The sequence below is a fragment of the Mastomys coucha genome, unplaced genomic scaffold (assembly GCF_008632895.1).
Source record: "Mastomys coucha isolate ucsf_1 unplaced genomic scaffold, UCSF_Mcou_1 pScaffold12, whole genome shotgun sequence".
NCBI classification, from domain to species: domain Eukaryota; kingdom Metazoa; phylum Chordata; class Mammalia; order Rodentia; family Muridae; genus Mastomys; species Mastomys coucha.
Window position 1 is genome coordinate 2,605,127 of NW_022196894.1, and position 9,629 is coordinate 2,614,755.

General features: G+C 40.7%; 1 protein-coding gene across 5 annotated transcripts in view; it reads left to right on the forward strand.

Annotated features, from left to right (window-relative positions):
- Rbfox1 (RNA binding fox-1 homolog 1) overlaps nt 1-9,629 on the forward strand; it is a 1,556,838-nt gene that overhangs the window by 300,706 nt on the left and 1,246,503 nt on the right. For all 5 annotated transcript variants that reach the window (XM_031361868.1, XM_031361950.1, XM_031361938.1 and 2 more), the window contains exon 2: nt 4,263-4,325. The gene's annotated coding sequence lies outside the window, so the exon portion shown is untranslated. The remainder of the gene's footprint in view (nt 1-4,262; nt 4,326-9,629) is intronic.

Consider the following 9,629-nt stretch of genomic DNA (forward strand, 5'->3'; position numbering starts at 1 on the left):
AGTCAGTGGGTGGCAGAGTCTAAAACATTGAAGGGACCAGTCCTGCTTAGACATTAAAGTACCTACTGTCAGCCCAGGGGTCACCAACTCCAGTGTCTTAGAAATAATCATGCTTTTTCTTTGTCCTCCCATTTGGATGGACGGCAGAGGGGGAAGGGCCTAATGCATAGATGTGCATTCAAGCCCATCGTGTCTGGTGAGCATTTTCAAGTTTCTTCACATTAGCTCTTCATCCCTGGTGCAGTCTCAGTAGGATAGAAATGCAGCCAGGTCCACTGAGGCTTAAGGTTCTTTCTGAATGCTTCTTAATATTTAGAGAGTGTTCAAAAATCATCAGTTAATAAAACAGGGTTATAGGAATAGCTGAATGAGGAAAGTGTATGTCGTGCAAGCATGGAGACTTGAGCTCAGTCTCCATGAACCCACATAAAGAGCCGGGCACGGTAGCACATGCTTGTAATATCAGCACAGGTGAGGTAGAGACAAGGTGACTGAATCTCCAGACTCACTGCCCAGTCAGCCTAGCCAAATTGGTGAGCTCCAGGCCAATGAAGAGAACCTGTCTCAAAAAACTAAGTGGAGGACAACTGAGGAATGATACATGAGGTTGACCTCTGGCTTCCACAGCATACACACACCTGTATCTGCATACATATATGTGTGCTCTCATATACACAAACACATCCACATAAACAAATACACACACACACACACGCACATGCACATGCACACGCACACGCACACACACACACACACACACACACACACACACACACACACACACACACCATGTATCTTTTCACTGGAACTCCAGAGAGCATCTTGGTTCTTAGTGCTGTCTGTGCCTTAGCTAATGAGTGTTTTTAGCCTCACCTTGTAGCAATATTCTCAGCCCTTGTTCTTTATAAAATAACCTATCTGGAGAATTTGACACATTCTTATTAGTGAAAAGGAGGGAATGTAAGATTAATTTCAACTTCAAGTTAGGTTAAAAACAGATGGCGAGATGTGGGCATTAGGCATATGTAGACATAAAATTAATTGCTATTACCTGGGTACCACACACTAGAACACAAGAGAAGGCCATGATATTCAGAGAAATCCTTCCCCTGGAATGGAGGTCACTCTCCTTCCTTGGTGCTGTAACACTTTGGGTCAGTGAGGAATTGCTTCTTAGACTATACAATATGGCAAACAACTGGTAAGTGCCTGGGCATTGGGCCAGTTGACAAAACTATGGTGTGCAATTAAACCCTGCCTCAGTTCTCATGCTCTGAGTTGTGCAAGTCCAAAAAGGGTTAGAAAGATTATGCAATTGTGTCCCCATAAAGGAAAGTGTAAATGACCACAGCAACCTCCCAATGATTTAGTACAGTATAAAGGGCCAAGAACACCCTCAGAATGTTCATTTGGCAATGAAGCATGAGCTCACTGTGGGCCAGATGGAGTCAGTGAGAGAGGGACATGCTCAAAGGCCTGAGGAGGAATGATGCCTTGGGGCTTTGTGGTAGTTTGATATAGCTGGGTATTAGGGAGCATGAATATGCTACAGGACAGAGGAAATGACAGGAAGGTGGGAACATATGGGAAGTTTGAGGCTGTCTATAGTAGACAGAATTGTTTTAATAAGTAGGAGGCATACACATTTGCACACTGGACTGGGAGATCCAAAAGGTTCAAGCAAGTTCTATTCTTGCCAGAAGTTCTCATGCTTAGTTCAAATCCTGTGAGTCAGCTGTTCATTCCTGAACTGTCTCAACTCTTATCCCAGTGTCATGTTCATCTAGTTACCTTTATCTTTCAGATCTCAGTTTCCTGACAAGTTACTTTCTTGTTAATTGTTTTGGATTTAGTAATTTTATATGTATGAGTCTCTTCTCTCTCTCTCTCTCTCTCTCTCTCTCTCTCTCTCTCTCTCTCTCTCTGTATGTGTGTGTTTGTGTGTGTGTGTGTGTGTGTGTGTGTGTGTGTGTGTGTGTGTGTACAGTGTGCTTGTATGGTGCCCAGAGGTTGGTGGGGTGGAGGCATTGCATACTATTGAACTCATGTTATGGATGACATAAGCCAGTATATGTGCTCTAGGGACATAGCCAGAGTCCTCTGCAAGAACAAGTGCTCTAAACCTCTGAGTGAATGACTAAACAGTAGGATGTATGTGAATGAATGGGTGTGAGTATAAGGACAATGGATGGGTGGACAAAGGGAAGAAAAAAGGGAATGCATGGATGCATAGATGCATGGATGCACAGGTAATGCATGCATGAGTAGAAAAATCTCTACATCCAAGGATGGATGCATGGGTGAATGGGTGGATGGATTCATGATATATAGATGGCTGGGGGAAGGGTAGATAGAATGATAGATGCATATATATATATATATATATATATATATATATATTCATTTCTGCAATCTTCTGTCTACCCACCCATACTTCCTCACATGCATACCCATCATTCATGTACATCCCATACATATATTCACATACATTCATATATGTGTGCATATATACACATAAATATACATGTATATATATATACATATATGAATGGATGGTTTGGTGAGCACATGGATGGATGGGTGATAGAATATATGAGTAGATGTGTAGGTATGTGGGTATGGCTGAATGGATGGGTGCACTAATGGATAGATGTGTATAGACAGATAGATGCATGTTTACATGGGGCAATGAGCAGTTAATATATGGAGGAATAGTAAGTGGATGGCTGAGTGAAGGGCTGGGTGTGTGGGTAGATGAATAGGTATACATAGATGAAAGTAAGAATAAATGGTGGGTGGCTGGATAGATGGACACATGTGTGAATGGAAGCTTGGATAGATTATTGTTTGTTGGGATGGAAATGTATATGGAAAGAAGGATGGAAGGTAGATGGAAGAAGAGCTCATGGATGGATAGATATGTGGGTAAATGAGTGGGTATATGTATGTGTAGGTGAATGGATAAGACAGTGAATGGGCAGATGAATGGGTAAACAGACATTGGTTCTTGAGATTTTACACTCGTTAAAATATGTTACCTAAATAAAAACATAAAGCTAAAGGTTACTGAAGGGTGAGCGTACTTTCAGAGGAAGCTACTCACCCTACATCATCACTTCAGAGTTCTGTGTGTGCTCAGTTATCTCTACACCTCTTTCTTTCCAACAGTCTGAATCCATTTGATGTCCCAGATCACACTAATTTATCAACACTCAGGGAATAAACACCAAGTTGAAAATTTTTCTATACCTATGTCAATCACAAGTGTAGAACACATATAAGAAAGAGTATACATCCTTAATATGTCTGCAAATAATATTTTCAATAAAGTCCGAAACTTGTGAACTGCTAAGTCTGGTTGCACATTATTTCACAGTTTCTCCATAACTGGGCAATTCCTGAGCCAGGATCGCAGAATCCTGAAGAAAGTTCTGCTTCTGTTGTTATTGTTTGTTCACTCATGGAGAAACAGGTTATGGTCCACTGGATGTAGGGTACCCTGGAAAGAGTCTAAGCCCATTGGGAATCCCAGATATTTTTATTTGGAAATGACTCTTTTCAACACTGAGTCTTGTGAATTTTGATTTAGTTCACCTTTCCACATGGGGTGCTGGGATTAATACCCAGGGCCTGATGTGCATGAAGCAGGTAATCTACTGCCAAGCTACACTCCTAGCCAAAATTCTCCAAGATGTAAGTGATAGCTGTATTCATTTCACACAGAAAGTCATCACTCTTAAACTTCTGATCATCATGCTGTTGGTCCCTACACAGTACTACAGATTCAGAGTTCAAAGGAAATTGAGAAGTTAGTTCATTAAATCTGGCTCTATTCCTGAAATTCATAGTATCAGCCCTAAAATCTCAACTCCTCATATTTCCTGTGACCTCCTGGGACCCAGAAACCACAGTAGGTAGAGCAGCAGAGCAGAGAATGCCTCCAGATTTGGTGAACAAATTCCAGTCTTTATGCAATGTTCTCCTTCAAGCTCTGAGCCCAGTGGTCTCTTTTGAAATAGACAAAAGAGTCACAGCTTATGTGCTAGAGGATAAAAATATTTGCTAGACATTGTGAAAAACTTAGTTTTGCTTTCTCACTGTCTTCACCATAGTAAATTTATAATGCAATCAGATCTGTTTTTGACACTAGTTTTTATACTAGTGCTTGTATATCTCATAGGATAACTAACAGAAATGGTTTGCATACATAGGACAAGTGTCTAGATCCTCCTTCTCATGTCCTTTCCTCTTTTCTTCTCTAGGAAACAGCTCAAAGACCTCATGAAAGTGGGACTTACGGCTTCCTTGATCAGGCTCAGCATTCAGTAAGTGTGACCCACTTGTAGTATTCATTGTAGAGATGCATGTGTTTCTTTGATCGCATCTCTAGCAGACTCTCTTCTGCATGCCCAGCAGTTCCCACAGAAACTTGGTATGTGCCTGCTCTCTCTGCTTGACATTGCTGTGTTTGGTTCAGAGTTGAGAAGGGAGATTGCTCTGTCGAACCTCCTCCCAGCTCTGCCTCCCACCCCTGCAGTGAACTTTGGGCCAGATTGGCATTTCAGTAGGTTAACCCCACTAGCAAGAAGGTTCATATAAAATGCACTTTGCTTTCTTCCATTTCCTATGGTCTGCTCATGAGGGAAGAATGTATCACTTTTCTCTGGTCAAATGACCCTGCAGTGTGGAGAGAAAACCCAGGACACAGTTCTGCTGGTGACCATATAACTCCAGAGACATTCAGAAACAACTCATTTGTTCCTCTATAGCCAGAAGGTGTAAGTGTGATACACAAAACTACTATTGAAGAAAAATCTGTACTTTAAGATACAGGGGAATTTTGTTTAGAAATTTCATTTGTCTTTACCTGCTGCCTTCCTTTGCCATCATACATAAGAATGTAGTTTTGGTAAAGCTACCAGTTATTTTTTCCAGTTTCCCCCCTTTTTTTATCTGCTAGCATCTGTGGCTAGGACCTCATGAAGTCTGACTCGGGTTCTCCTCTTCAATAGTTCTACTGGAAAAACAAAACAAAACAAGTTTTAGGGATAAAATTTTATCATTTAAGAAAACCATCAAAGTTATCAAAGATTCGGAGGATAATTTGAGGAAATATTTTATTTTTCTAGATGTGACTTTTCTTATAGGCTTTGGAATTTTATGTAGCATATCTGAGGATATAGGGACCATGTGACCCATGAAACATCACCCCATGTCAAAGCAAACAGGTGAAATTATAGGTTAGGGAACTATAGCAGTGAGGAACTAGCTGATTACAGGGATATTTTTTCTTGAGTGGTATTGCCTGGCTGCCCTTCTTGTTATGAAATTTGCATATACAAGTGGAGACAAGAAAGAGGAAGGGGGAAGGAGGATGAAGAAGGAGGAACAGGAGGACGATGAAGAGGAGGGAGAGGATGAGGAGGAGAATAAGAATAAGAATAAGGAGAAGGAGAAGGAGAAAGAAGAAAACAGCTGACAGTGCTAGCTCTTTACTCCATCAGAATCCTTCTGTATCACCCTGATGAGTTAAAACTTGTATCATGCAGGGGATTAGAGCCAGGCTTTTGTTTCTAATCATAAGGGAACTTCCATCTCTACTCCCTAGTTGGCACATATATCTTGTCATGCCTTTGAAGCTTCCCTTTCATATTTCCTGAAAACTGTGAGAGGTTTTGTAAGTACAAAAGGGGTGGGAGCTATTTGTTATTTCATTTGTTCAAAGCTAAAGTATAAAAGTATAATGTTAACCATGCCTATTACTTCATCTTCTTTCCCAAATATCATCATTCTCCTCTCTCCTTCAGTGCAAATGATAAGGAAATGAAGGGCTCATGGTAGAGTTTTAGAAAGAACATGACCCTTCCTGTCTCTGTCTAGAGGACATGATGCAAATTGTTGTCTCTTGAAAATGAATTCATGTTCAGTCCTTGTGCTCAGGCTGCAAGCTGTGGATCTAAGTGAGGCTGTGTATGGGAGCTCACATTAATCCATCTATGGAGATGGGATTTTATATCTTCAGCCACAATCAGATGAGGGAAGTGGAGTATTAATTTGCTGTTCCTTACTACTAGTGAGCAAATATGATAATCTTGAAAAATTGAATATGTGACAGAAAAATATCTCATTGCTGATGGACTCTGAGGGCTGGCACCTAATTGCTGGTCATCCAGGTTATTTTCCTTGAGACTGGAGCATCTGTAGTATTAGAAACGTCAATCCATGTCCAAGGCCTGCAAATCACTTGATTAGGAGGGAGAGTTGAGTTTAGTTAGGGAAAGCAGGGCTTGCTTTGGTTCTCAGGTGAGGGTGTGGTGCCTCATGGCAAGGATAGCATAGAAAGTAACTCCTCATTTCAAATCCAGAGACAGGAAGTACAGAGTAGTAATACATGCCAATGTTCTGCTGGCTTTCTGTTTCAGGACATATTTATATCCCTGACCCGTGGAATGGTGTCCCCCATATTTAGAGTGGCTTTTCCTACCTCAACTAATCTAAACTAGAAACCCTCTCACACACATGACCACATAGATGTATTTCCATGGTGATTCGAGATCTTCTTGAGTTTGAAATTAGTGTTAACCATCACACCTGGGAAGCAGTACACTGACATTCAGAGGAGATCATGTCCCAGTGCCCATGGGTGCCCTACATTGTTAAAATGGGATCTATACATGGCCAGAAAACTGCCCTGGTATTTTCTGGAATCTTGCCAGAAACAGTGTCTTTGTGGCTTGGGTCTGTGTACGTGACATGGTTATTTATCTTTACCTGAATCCTGGATTTGGTGCCATTTGTTTTCACTGCTGGTTCCTTTCTCAAGTATGTGTTCATCGTTTGCCAGTTAACCTTTCTTAGGACTCCTTTGGCATTTGAGTACTTTGAATATGATTGGCCAGTGGTCATAGTTTGCAGAGCTAGTTCCTAAGAGCCAATGTCGATTTCCTGGATTTTCACATCCCTGGATGACGTGTTGTTAAACACAATGTCACAGGAAATGCATGTTAGCAGGCTCACTGGTTGAACTTTGGGCCTCAAAGCAATTTCCTACAACTTGTAAATTTAATGTCTAACAGAAGGCTTCCTTGACCTCTCCCACCTGTCAGATAACACTTTCATGCGTGCTGTGTCACAGTCATTAATCCATGAATTAATTAACGGGAAGTGATATTTTAATGTTTTCTTCTCTTGACTGTCAACTTGAGATGGAGAGAAATACAGGAGGTTTATAAAGAATGCCTCTGGGTATGTCCTTGAGGGTCTTTCATTAGATTAACTGAGGGAGGAGACCCAGCTAAATGTAGGGGGCACCCTCCTTAGGTGAGGAATCCAAAGAGAATAAAAGAGAAAACAAAAAAAATGTGCTAGCCTCCTCTCCTCTCCTCTCCTTTGCTCTCCTCTCATTTCCTTCTTATCTCTTCCTCCTCCTCCTTCCCTTTCTCCTTCTTCTTCATCACCATCATCATTTTTTCTTTTTCTTCTTCTACCATGGAATAGCTGTTTTGTTGTACCGTACCCTCTCCACCATAATGAAATGAAACACCTGAAATAGTGAGCAAAGCTATTTCCTCTCTCAACATTGTTTTTCTGTCACAGCAACAGGAGAGTATCAAATACATATACATTCAGGCTGTCACTTCTGACTGCAAGTAATAGTTGAGTCCAAATCAAACTCTATTCACTCACCCAAGACACTCCTTTCTTCCCAGGTACTTTGGTCTTGGGCTTCAGTAAAGCACATTGTCTCATTCTATATCTAGCATCCAGGAGAGGAGGGATCCTTTGCTCAGAGCATCTTAGGAGCCTCCTTTGCAAGTTTTTGTTGCCATATAGCTTAAGCAGTCCAAGTTACCTGTCTGAGAATGCTTCTGGGTACTTTCTGAGACTAGAGCAACCTTTTGATGGATTCCAACAAGTAGACTGGACTGACAACAAACCCAAATGATGATTATTACCTACTCATAAACTTAATTGTTTTTCATACTTTACCATCTCTCTGTGGAACACTAAATGCCTTACATTCCAAACAAGTGAGTTGATTCCAAGTTCCTAGAATTAACTAGTTCAGACACACTTCTTTATTGTTTTGAGTTCATACTTCAGATGATGTATTCTTCAGTTCCTTATCTGCTATAGATAATACTTTAGAATAAGAACCTTGATGAACTAAGAAAGACTAGAGCAATGTGAGGTTAACAAAGAGCTGGAAGTTAAAAACTGAGTAGGTTGGATGGACAATGGAAGCAGTAATAAGCCATCAATTGGAATGTGGGAAGAGAAAAGGAAGAAGGCAAGGAGACAGGAAGAGAAGAGGAAGGAAGAGATGAAGAGAGGGATGAACGTGATAGGCTAGAAAACTGCAGGGACCTGCATGATTTTGAGCACATCCACTGAGCACTAGTATTTGTTATGCTTGGATTCTTATGTAGGCATCTGGGATTTCCAACACTGGTCCTTGTGCTTGCATGGTATATATTTATCAACAAAGCCATCTTCCCAGTGCTGCTTAGTATCTTAATTGTTACTCAGGATGTAAACAAACCTACTTTCCTCACTCTATGTCAACCTTTAAAATACTAAGCCAGTCAGGGTAGTAAATCATCAAGCTTCATGGCCCTTAACATCACACCAGACTAATAGATCTTCAGTTTAATAGAATGAGGAAAGGATTGGATCTCAGTCATCTTTAACTAAGACCCTTGTAACATAGATTTTAGAAAATAAGCAAGAGACAGAAAGCAACTCACAACAGAGGTTGAAGGGAAATGGTATTATCCTTGTGAGACAGAAATGGATAAGTGACTATCAGCTATCTCTCCTGGTCCAGTCTGGCTAGTGAAGTGAGCCAGGGCATGATGATGCACTGGATAGCTCTATAGTCCATAAAACATAGACACTCTGCTGGCTCTCTTCTGTTCAATAAACTAACATTTACGTTTTGTCCCTATTCACTGCATTAGAGAAGCACAAGAATGGAAGCCAGTACTGTATCCTGGGCCATGGAGGATAAGGGCAACCTTTCTGTTTATCTTCACCATTTATCAGTTTCTAATCAGAGGACCCAGAGAAAATGTCAGCTCAATATTTTTACTAAATCCCTTCGCTTAATCTAAAGATAAGGTCACTTGTGCTTCCACTCAACAAGGTACTGTGGGTTGTTTATTTAAAACACCAATAAACCTGTAGGCATCTGTGGACATGACAGAGGACCAGACCAGAACTAAGTATTAGGCTGGTTAATAAATCCTGGCAACAAGCTATTAAAAAGGACTATTAAACAAACAAATGCAAAAGCAGTGCAAGGTTACAGATATCTTGAAATTTTGAGAATCTCTAAATCTAAAAGAGAAACTTCTCTGTTTTTGATGGCTTGCTTTGTTTTAAAATATTGACTAATTTCTTTCTTGTAGACAATTTAGACAATGACTTACATGTCTTAGCTCCATAAATGCTAACACCTCAACTTCAAGGAGCAGCCTTTAAGACACAAGTGTAGGCTTTAAGACAAACATATGGGGAACCAAGTATTGGTTTCCATTTACTATGACCTAATGATTTCTATTCCCCCCTCTCTCTTACACACACACACACACACACAGAGAGAGAGAGAGAGAGAGAGAGAGAGAGAG